This window comes from Neoarius graeffei, chromosome 25, assembly GCF_027579695.1.
Source record: "Neoarius graeffei isolate fNeoGra1 chromosome 25, fNeoGra1.pri, whole genome shotgun sequence".
Taxonomy (NCBI): Eukaryota; Metazoa; Chordata; class Actinopteri; order Siluriformes; family Ariidae; genus Neoarius; species Neoarius graeffei.
The window spans coordinates 47,656,142-47,666,398 of NC_083593.1; positions in this window are offsets into that span (position 1 = coordinate 47,656,142).

A 10,257-nucleotide genomic window follows, 5' to 3' on the forward strand; every position below is an offset into this window, starting at 1 on the left:
ACTAATTTCTGCAGTCGAAGGTTAAAGGCCTTGCTGAAGGGCTCAATCGCGTCTTGAGGTCGCTCAATTTCTGAGAACAATCATTTGGCTCCATATAATATGTTCATATTTCAAGTAACTCAACACTTCATGTAAAATTGGCTTCAATCACAACCACATGTCCTTTAGTGCCTTACGGTATAGCAAGGACAATGCATGACTTCTCTTGTAACATGGTTTCTGAGTGTTCCATAATTTGTCGAGGCGAAATTCCACCCTGGGATTATTTATTCCGATTTGTTTCCTCTGGGACACACATTGGCTCTTTTTCAGCCTGAGAGAGCCATTATTCACATCCTTTAACTTGCATGGATTATAAGTATGAAATATGTCAGCAACTATATTTATCTTTTATCTTGATTAAGTCAGTATAAACTGAAACGTTTGGTTTGTGTTGAACTGTATGTGTTGCAGTGTTATTAGTGTATTGGGTACAGATGTTGTGCCTCTCTCTCAGGCTGCATGCATGTGGTTTTAATGGCAGGGCCAAATAGTGCTCATTAGAGAGTCAAAATGTTTCCATTGCTGGATCACCAGATTTTTGCCATGAGTGTGAAAGAAAACAGACTCACAGTGCACGAATTCTAATCAAGACCACCATGAACTGCACTGTCTGACTCAAAAGTACAGGGTGTCCCAAAAAATATATTCACTCAATGCATTTATTGTAATTTAAAGAGTGAGTAAATTTTTGGGGGACAGCCTGTACATTTCCATATCTGTGTATGTAGGTATAGAGCTGCTGTTGGGCCACTGAATAATAATAATAATAATAATAATAATAATAATAATAATAATAATATAAGTATCTGGGAATCCAACAGGCCAAACTTACTGAACATAAACACAATATATGTAATACTAACACTTACATATTCCTTTGGAGTAATACACTGGACAGCCACAGAGTTAGAAAAGCTCCACAGTAATACACGTACACTAATAACACAAAATTAGTCACAGAGAGGTTCACCTCCCAAGAGCCGAAGGTAAAAGGCGCCTCATAGACATAGTAAACCTCTGCAACACACAGTTAAACACACTGAGATGCTTCTTCCACATAAAACAGTATACATCCGTGCTAGACTATTCTGTAGTCCAGGCAGACACCAACTACATACCACTTAACTCACACAACACAGAACCTATAACAACCCAACACCTCAAAAAGGTAGAACGGACCCAGAAAGAACTCCATGGTAGACACCCTTATGAACATCTCATGTTGGTAAGCAAGCAACAAACAGATGGCTGACTCATGGGGATCTATTTAGTGAGCCCGAATGATTCATATTAACTATTCAAGACCAAGTCATTAAGACTAGAAATCATCACTGCTGAACCCAATCCGGGCTTGAGGCGAACTATGTTTGGTTGACTTGGCTAGAACTGTAGCAGGAGGGTGGCCAGTTCTTTTCTATGCACTCACACACACATTCACACCTATGGGCAATTTAGAGTAGCCAGTTAACCTAACTGCATGTCTTTGGACTGTGGAGGAAACCGGAGCACCCGGAGGAAACCCACACAGACATGGGGAGAACATAAGCAGCTATAAAGGATGGATGGATGGATGGATGGATGGATGGATGGATGGATGGACAATGTCTTGGCTTTTGGCTAACAAACAGTAGAAGATAGCCATAGGGATATCCCAAAATAAAAATATTAGGGTTAAATGGTTAGCATTGTCACCCTACAGCAAGAATATTCTGGGTATGAACGTCACAGTAGACTTGGGACCTTTCTGTATGGAGTTTGCATGTTCTCTTCGTACCTGTGTGGGTTTCCTCCAGGTGCTCTGGTTTCCTCCCACAGTCCAAAGACATGCAGATTAGGTCAACTGGCTACTGTAAATTGCCCATAGATGTGAATGGCCTCTGGAACAGATTGGCAACCTGTCCAGGGTGTACCCTGTCTCTCACGAGAAGTCAGCTGGGGTTGGCTCCAGCTTCCTCCGCGATCTTGAAGGATAATAATAATAATAATAATAATGGGCGGCACGGTGGTGTAGTGGTTAGCGCTGTTGCCTCACAGCAAGAAGGTCCGGGTTCGAGCCCCGTGGCCGACGAGGGCCTTTCTGTGCGGAGTTTGCATGTTCTCCCCGTGTCCGTGTGGGCTTCCTCCGGGTGCTCCGGTTTCCCCCACAGTCCAAAGACATGCAGGTTAGGTTAACTGGTGACTCTAAATTGACTGTAGGTGTGAATGTGAGTGTGAATGGTTGTCTGTGTCTATGTGTCAGCCCTGTGATGACCTGGCGACTTGTCCAGGGTGTACCCCGCCTTTCGCCCGTAGTCAGCTGGGATAGGCTCCAGCTTGTCTGTGACCCTGTAGAACAGGATAAAGCAGCTAGAGATAATGAGATGAGATGAGATAATAATAATAATTAGACTGCATTTCCACAGATAAAATGCAAAGTGTGCTTGCTCAGCTGTAGCAGAAGGTCACCAACAGTAACTGGATCAGACATGAGACCTCATGCTCTAAAATCTTTTTTGTACATGATCAGCAGCTGGTGCTGGCTAGATCTAAAGAAAGTGCGTTTGGCATGGTTTAAAACAGAGATTTTAGAGTGCAAAGCGGAGCTCGCAGTGATTGTGCCGATGCAGCAAACTGTTAACATCTAGCATGCAAACTGCTAACATGCTGATATGCTAAGAGCTAGCATGCTAACATTACATGCATTATCTGTAACTACTTATCCTGTTCAGGGTCGCAGGCAAGCTGGAGCCTATCCCAGCTGACTATGGGCGAAAGGCGGGGTACACCCTGGACAAGTCACCAAGTCATCACAGGGCTGACACATAGAGACAAACAACCATTCACACTCACATTCACACCTACGGTCAATTTAGAGTCACCAGTTAACCTAACCTGCATGTCTTTGGACTGTGGGGGAAACCGGAGCACCCGGAGGAAACCCACGCAGACACGGGGAGAACATGCAAACTCCGCACAGAAAGGCCCCTCTTGGCCACTGGGCTCGAACCCAGGACCTTCTTGCTGTGAGGCAACAGTGCTAACAACTACACCACCGTGCTAATAGTCTAACAGGTGAATAATAATAATTATTATTATTATCAATCAATCAATCAATCAATCTATTATGCCTTACCTACATTATAGCTCTCTATCCTACCTCTTTACAGTGATGGAGACTGAGAATAAACAACTGTGTCTCATTTTTAATAACACTGATCTTAGATCAGTCTAGTAGCTTTATCTCTTTAATTTTTTGACCCCTGATGAGGATAAATCTACTTTATATCGGAGTTAGACGTCTTTCAGTCTGACACAGCATCTATAAACCGCATCACATGCCAACCCACAAGATTCTGCTCTAAATCCTCGGTAATGCAAGTGACTGTGACAGAAACGACTGTTGTGATGAGCTCAAAGAGAATTGGCTTTTACATTTTGCAGGAGTAGTTTAGAAGTATGCCACATTTATTTATGAAGCACATTTGGTAAAATTGTACAAAATAACATCCTGAAACATAAGCTCTGAGGTTAATGTACGGTGGTGCTTGAAAGTTTGTGAACCCTTTAGAATTGTCTATATTTCTGCATAAATATGACCTAAAACATCATGAGATTTTTACACAAGTCCTAAAAGTAGATAAAGAGAACCCAGTTAAACAAATGAGACAAAAATATTATAATTGGTCATTTATTTATTAAGGAAAATGATCCAATATTACATATCTGTGAGTGGCAAAAGTATATGAACCTCTAGGATTAGCAGTTAATTTGAAGGTGAAATTAGAGTCAGGTGTTTTCAATCAATGGGATGACAATCAGGTGTGAGTGGGCACCCTGTTTTATTTAAAGAACAGGGATCTATCAAAGTCTGATCTTCACTACACATGCTTGCAGAAGTGTAGCATGGCACGAACAAAGGAGATTTCTGAGGACCTCAGAAAAAGCATTGTTGATGCTCATCAGGCTGGAAAAGGTTACAAAACCATCAGTAAAGAGTTTGGACTCCATCAATCCACAGTCAGACAGATTGTTTACAAATGGAGGAAATTCAAGACCATTGTTACCCTCCCCAGGAGTGGTCGACCAACAAAGATCACTCCAAGAGCAAGGCGTGTAATAGTCGGCAAGGTCACAAAGGACCTCAGGGTAACTTCTAAGCAACTGAAGGCCTCTCTCACATTGGCTAATGTTAATGTTCATGAGTCCACCATCAGGAGAACACTGAACAACAATGGTGTGCATGGCAGGGTTGCAAGGAGAAAGCCAGTGCCCTCCAAAAAGAACATTGCTGCTCGTCTGCAGTTTGTTAAAGATCACATGGACAAGCCAGAAGGCTGTTGGAAAAATGTTTTGTGGGCAGATGAGACCAAAATAGAACTTTCTGGTTTAAATGAGAAGCGTTATGTTTGGAGAAAGGAAAACACTGCATTCCAGCATAAGAGCCTTATCCCATCTGTGAAACATGGTGGAGGTAGTATTGTGGTTTGGGCCCATTTTGCTGCATCTGGGCCAGGACGGCTTGCCATCATTGATGGAACAATGAATTCTGAATTATACCAGTGAATTCTAAAGGAAAATGTCAGGACATCTGTCCATGAACTGAATCTCAAGAGAAGGTGGGTCATGCAGCAAGACAACGACCTGAAGCACACAAGTCGTTCTACCAAAGAATGGTTAAAGAAGGATAACGTTAATGTTTTGGAATGGCCAAGTCAAAGTCCTGACCTTAATCCAAACGAAATGTTGTGGAAGGACCTGAACTGAGCAGTTCATGTGAGGAAACCCACCAATATCCCAGAGTTGAAGCTGTTCTGTACGGAGGAATGGGCTAAAATTCCTCCAAGTTGGTGTGCAGGACTGATCAACAGTTACCGGAAATGTTTAGCTGCAGTTATTGCTGCACAAGGGGGTCACACCAGATACTGAAAGCAAAGGTTCACATACTTTTGCCACTCACAGATATATAATATTGGATCATTTTCCTCAATAAATAAATGACCAAGTATAATATTTTTGTCTCATTTCTTTAACTGGGTTCTCTTGATCTACTTTTAGGACTTGTGTGAAAATGATGTTTTAGGTCATATTTATGCAGAAATGTAGAAAATTCTAAAGGGTTCACAAACTTTCAAGTGCCACTATATCTAAGTAAGGGAAGTTTATAGCCTCCAGGGTTGCATTGTGCAAGCTGCATGCCTCAGTCATCACATAGTCTCTTCACACAATCCTGTCCAGTTGTTTAGTGTCTCATACAGACACATCTATAAGGCACCACTGCAAATGAAAACAAAGTTCATCACTTTTGGGATCAGCTTTATCCTACGATGAAGCATTTCAATTCTGATGGGTGTGGTCTCTTTCAGGATGATTCCGCTCCATGTACAGGGCATGAGAGTTCACTGAATAGTCAGAAGAGGATGAAAATGATATAAATCATATGCTGTGACCTTCACACTCACCAGATCTCAACCCAACTAGACCCCTATGGGATATTTTGTATTTTCCACCATCAGAAAACTGATTGAGGGAAAACTTTTTGGAAGAATACCATTCCTCAATCGAGTACAGTTTCACAGACTTGTCAAATCAATGCTGAGGTACATTTAAGATGTTCTGGTGGCCCAAAACCTTACTAAGCCACTTTATGTTTTTTTTTCCTTTGTCACCTCAGTACTGGGCTTTCAGTGATCTCTTTGAACTGTTCTTATTCTGTGACTGAATGATTGTACAACATATATCTTTAATGTATATAAAAAAAAATTAGGTGCACATGTTTTAATTAATTAATTCCTTTTTTTTTAATAAACACAAGCTCAAACTTATACATAGCGTGCCAAAAATTTACATACACCAACTTAAATTATTAATTCATTGGTGCTGAAAGTTCCAAAATGTCTTTTAACTTGCCATGGCCAAGGCTTCTTTACTTCCTGTTAGTGATCGTGATAGACTACAATTGGTAGCTTCTCTGTGCCAACGTAAACAGGTTTGTTTGACAGCACTCACTGGATTGACCAATACACAGTACAATGGAAAATCCACAAAGCTCAGTACAGATCTGAGAAAGAGGATCACAGATTTACACAACACAGGAATGTCTCTTGGAGCCATTTCTAAACAATTACAGATTACAGGATCATCAGTTCAAACAACTGTACATAAGTAAATGTTATTGAGAGGTGTAGCTACTTTGCCAAGCCACTTTGCTGGAAGAAGACCCAAACTGTCAACCTCAGCTGAAAGGAAATTAGTTTGGATGGTCAGGAACAACCCAGTAACCGCACAGGCCTGCCATGAACTGGAAGCTGCTGGAACAGTGTCCATTAGCAAGAGAGTTTTACATCACTGTGGACTGAGAGGCTGCCATCCAAGAAAGAAGCCCCTGGTCCAATATTGACATCTTCAAGCTCAACTGAAGTTTGCACCTGACTACTTGGACAAAGAAAAAGCCTTCTGGAAGAAAGTTTTATGGTCAGATGAGACAAAGATTGAGTTGTTTGGCCACAGTGACCAGAGGTACAGAGGAACACTGTACCAACTGTTAAGCATGGCGGTGGGAGCATCATACTCTGGAGATATTTTGCTGCCAGTGCATGGTGCATTGCACAAAGTGGATGAAATAATGAAGAAGCAGGACTACCTCAGAATCCTTCAACATAACCTCAAACCATCAGAAACTTGGACACAATTGGGTGTTCCAACAGGACAATGACCCAAAATACACATTAAAGCTAGTTGTGGAATGGAGAAAGCAGGTTAACGTTAAGCTTAAACAAGTTCTGACCTCAACCCTATTGGAAATATGTGGCAGGTCCATGCCAGGAAACCAACAAATTTTATTGAACTATACCAATTCTGCCAAGAAGAGTGGTCAAATATCCACCCAGAATTCTGCCAGAAGCTTGATGATGGTGACCAAAGTATCTGGTCAAGGTGAAACTTACTAAGGGACATTTAACCAAATATTAGGTGTGCTGTATGTATATTTTTTGATTTCATAAAAAATAAATTAAAACTTCTTGGGGGTTTTGCTGTTAAATGCTAGTAGTTATTGCCCATGAACCTGATTTCCTCTGAATGGTGCTGTTCACAGGGGCTAAATCGCTCCCCATGTCTCCTCAGTGACATAGACTTGGGCCTAGTGGAAGTCTCCAGCGAGGAACGCTGATTGCGAGGTCCCGTACAATCAAAACTATCAGGCAAGTGGGGGAGGGGATTCCCCTCCAAGGCCACGCGCCGTGTGTTAGCATGAGCATGTAGCCTCTGGGAAATGAATAGTGTGTTGGATTTGCACTAATCCTATCTCATCTCATCTCATCTCATTATCTCTAGCCGCTTTATCCTGTTCAACAGGGTCGCAGGCAAGCTGGAGCCTATCCCAGCTGACTACGGGCGAAAGGCGGGGTACACCCTGGACAAGTCACCAGGTCATCACAGGGCTAACACATAGACACAGACAACCATTCACACTCACATTCACACCTACGGTCAATTTAGAGTCACCAGTTAACCTAACCTGCATGTCTTTGGACTGTGGGGGAAACCGGAGCACCCGGAGGAAACCCACGCGGACACGGGGAGAACATGCAAACTCCGCACAGAAAGGCCCTCGCCGGCCATGGGGCTCGAACCCGGACCTTCTTGCTGTGAGGCGACAGCGCTAACCACTACACCACCGTGCCGCCACTAATCCTATGTTTTGGAAAATTGAAAATATTGTCTTGGACCCCTCTGGGGTGTCACCAATCCATGTGCAAAGTATGGAGTATGTGCGTCCAGCCGTGATGATTTGCATAGGTGGACAGAGAGACAGACAGAGAGACAGACAGCCTTCCTTTGGTAGTATAAGATATATGTTGTACAATCATTCTGCCACAGAAAAAGAACAGTTCAAAGAAAACATTGTAAGCCCAGTACCACCATGACATTCGTGTACATCATGACATTCATGTCTGTATCTGTAAACTTCTGACCACAACTGTACATACCAAATGTAATAAAGTGATTTTGGGATTTTTGTGGAACCAAGTGCAACAGCGCCACCGATAATCCTAAGAAAACACACAAAATGGTGTAAAGAAGCAAAGATGGGGCTGATTTCTTTCTAGACCAAGCTGTAGATTCATGCAGCCTCATCATTCATTTGGCTAACACCTTTATCTAAAGTGGCTTACAAGCCAGAATACAAACTATATCCAGAAGCTCAAGGTTAAAGGCCTCGCTCAGGAGTTCAGCAGCGGCTCATGGATTCTGGAAAACAACCATTTGGCTACTTCTAATATGTGAACAGTACATCTAAACCTTTGAGTAAAACTTGCTTCAACCACAACCAATGCAAAGCAAAAAAGCAAAATCCAGGCACCAAATATGTCACACCTAATTAGTTATTTGAGAAATACTGTAATCTGTATTATAAATTAAAGACAACATTTGTTTTGGTCTTTCCCTGGATTGCAGTGTATTTATTGTGGGATTGTATCTCTTCATGTACTGTAGTTACTAGACATAAGCCAATAATTCGTTATGCAGTTCATTACAGCATTAAACACAAACAATATTGTTATCATGGACACATCAGAGTATAATTCCTATAATACATTGTGGAGGAAGCTCCTTGGGTAAACAGTGGTTTTGGGCACTGGAGCTAAAGTCTCATTTAGATGTCAGGATAACGCCAGCTGTCTTTTACAGGTCCTTTATTTCAAACAAATTTCATGATAATATTATAAAAAGAACTTAAGCAGTGATTGATATGAAATTGAATATTTACACATAGCAAGCGGTTACACACTCCACTGCAGAGGTGAAATGAAAACTTTGCTTGTGCGTGCTGAGAGGTTCCTTTGGGTTTGGCCAACTATCGCTCTGTGATTTGAGTTGTCTACACACTTCATTCGGTTTTATTTTAGACCACAATCTCAAGAGCTCCTCTGTAAATCTGCCTCTTTGCAGAACTGGGTTTAAAGCGAAGAAAGTGTGTGAACAAAATTAATTCATTCGGAAACAAATGAATAGGGCGGCACGGTGGTGTAGTGGTTAGCGCTGTCGCCTCACAGCAAGAAGGTCCTGGGTTCGAGCCCCGGGGCCGGCGAGGGCCTTTCTGTGTGGAGTTTGCATGTTCTCCCCGTGTCCGCGTGGGTTTCCTCCAGGTGCTCCGGTTTCCCCCACAGTCCAAAGACATGCAGGTTAGGTTAACTGGTGACTCTAAATTGACCGTAGGTGTGAATGTGAGTGTGAATGGTTGTCTGTGTCTATGTGTCAGCCCTGTGATGACCTGGCGACTTGTCCAGGGTGTACCCCGCCTTTCGCCCGTAGTCAGCTGGGATAGGCTCCAGCTGCCTGCGACCCTGTAGAAGGATAAAGCGGCTAGAGATGATGAGATGAGACAAATGAATAAGAACAACATTAATTTTTACACCACTAAAACCCTTGGATTATTACTTTACTCGACTAATTATGCAGTGCTCGTAAAAAACAGCCACTATGTATTTATCTTTACATTTCAAATACTTTGTATGTATTTCAGGGAAGCCATGGCCTAAAGGTCAGAGAAGCAGCTTTGGGACCAAAAGGTTATTGGTTTGGTTCCCTGGACCAGCAGGACTGGTTGAAGTTTACACCACTAAAAGCCTTGGATTATTACTTTACTTGACTAATTATGCAGTGCTCGTAAAAAACAGCCACTATGTATTTATCTTTACATTTCAAATACTTTGTATGTATTTCAGGGAAGCCATGGCCTAAAGGTCAGAGAAGCAGCTTTGGGACCAAAAGGTTATTGGTTCGGTTCCCTGGACCAGCAGGACTGGTTGAAGTTCCCGTGAGCAAAGCACCTAACCCCCACCTGCTCTGGCAAGAGTGATGGCAGACCTGTGTCTGATTAGCCAAAGAAAAACTGATGATGTGATTATCAGTTCGAGTGGTGCCCGGCCAAAACTAAAACTAACTTTGTATGTATTCACTGAGATGAGAGAACATTAAGATAACAATGAGATGAGGGAACGCTGAGATGTGAAAACACTGGGATGAGGGAATACTGACTGAGATGAGAGAACACTGAGATGTGAGAACATTGACTAAGATGTAAGAAGAGTGAGATGAGAGAACACAAATGAGGGAACACTGAGATGAGAGAACACAGATGAGGGAACACTGAGATGTGAGAACACTGAGATGTAAGAATAATCAGATGAGAGAACACAGATGTGAGAACACTGGGATGAGAGAACACAGATG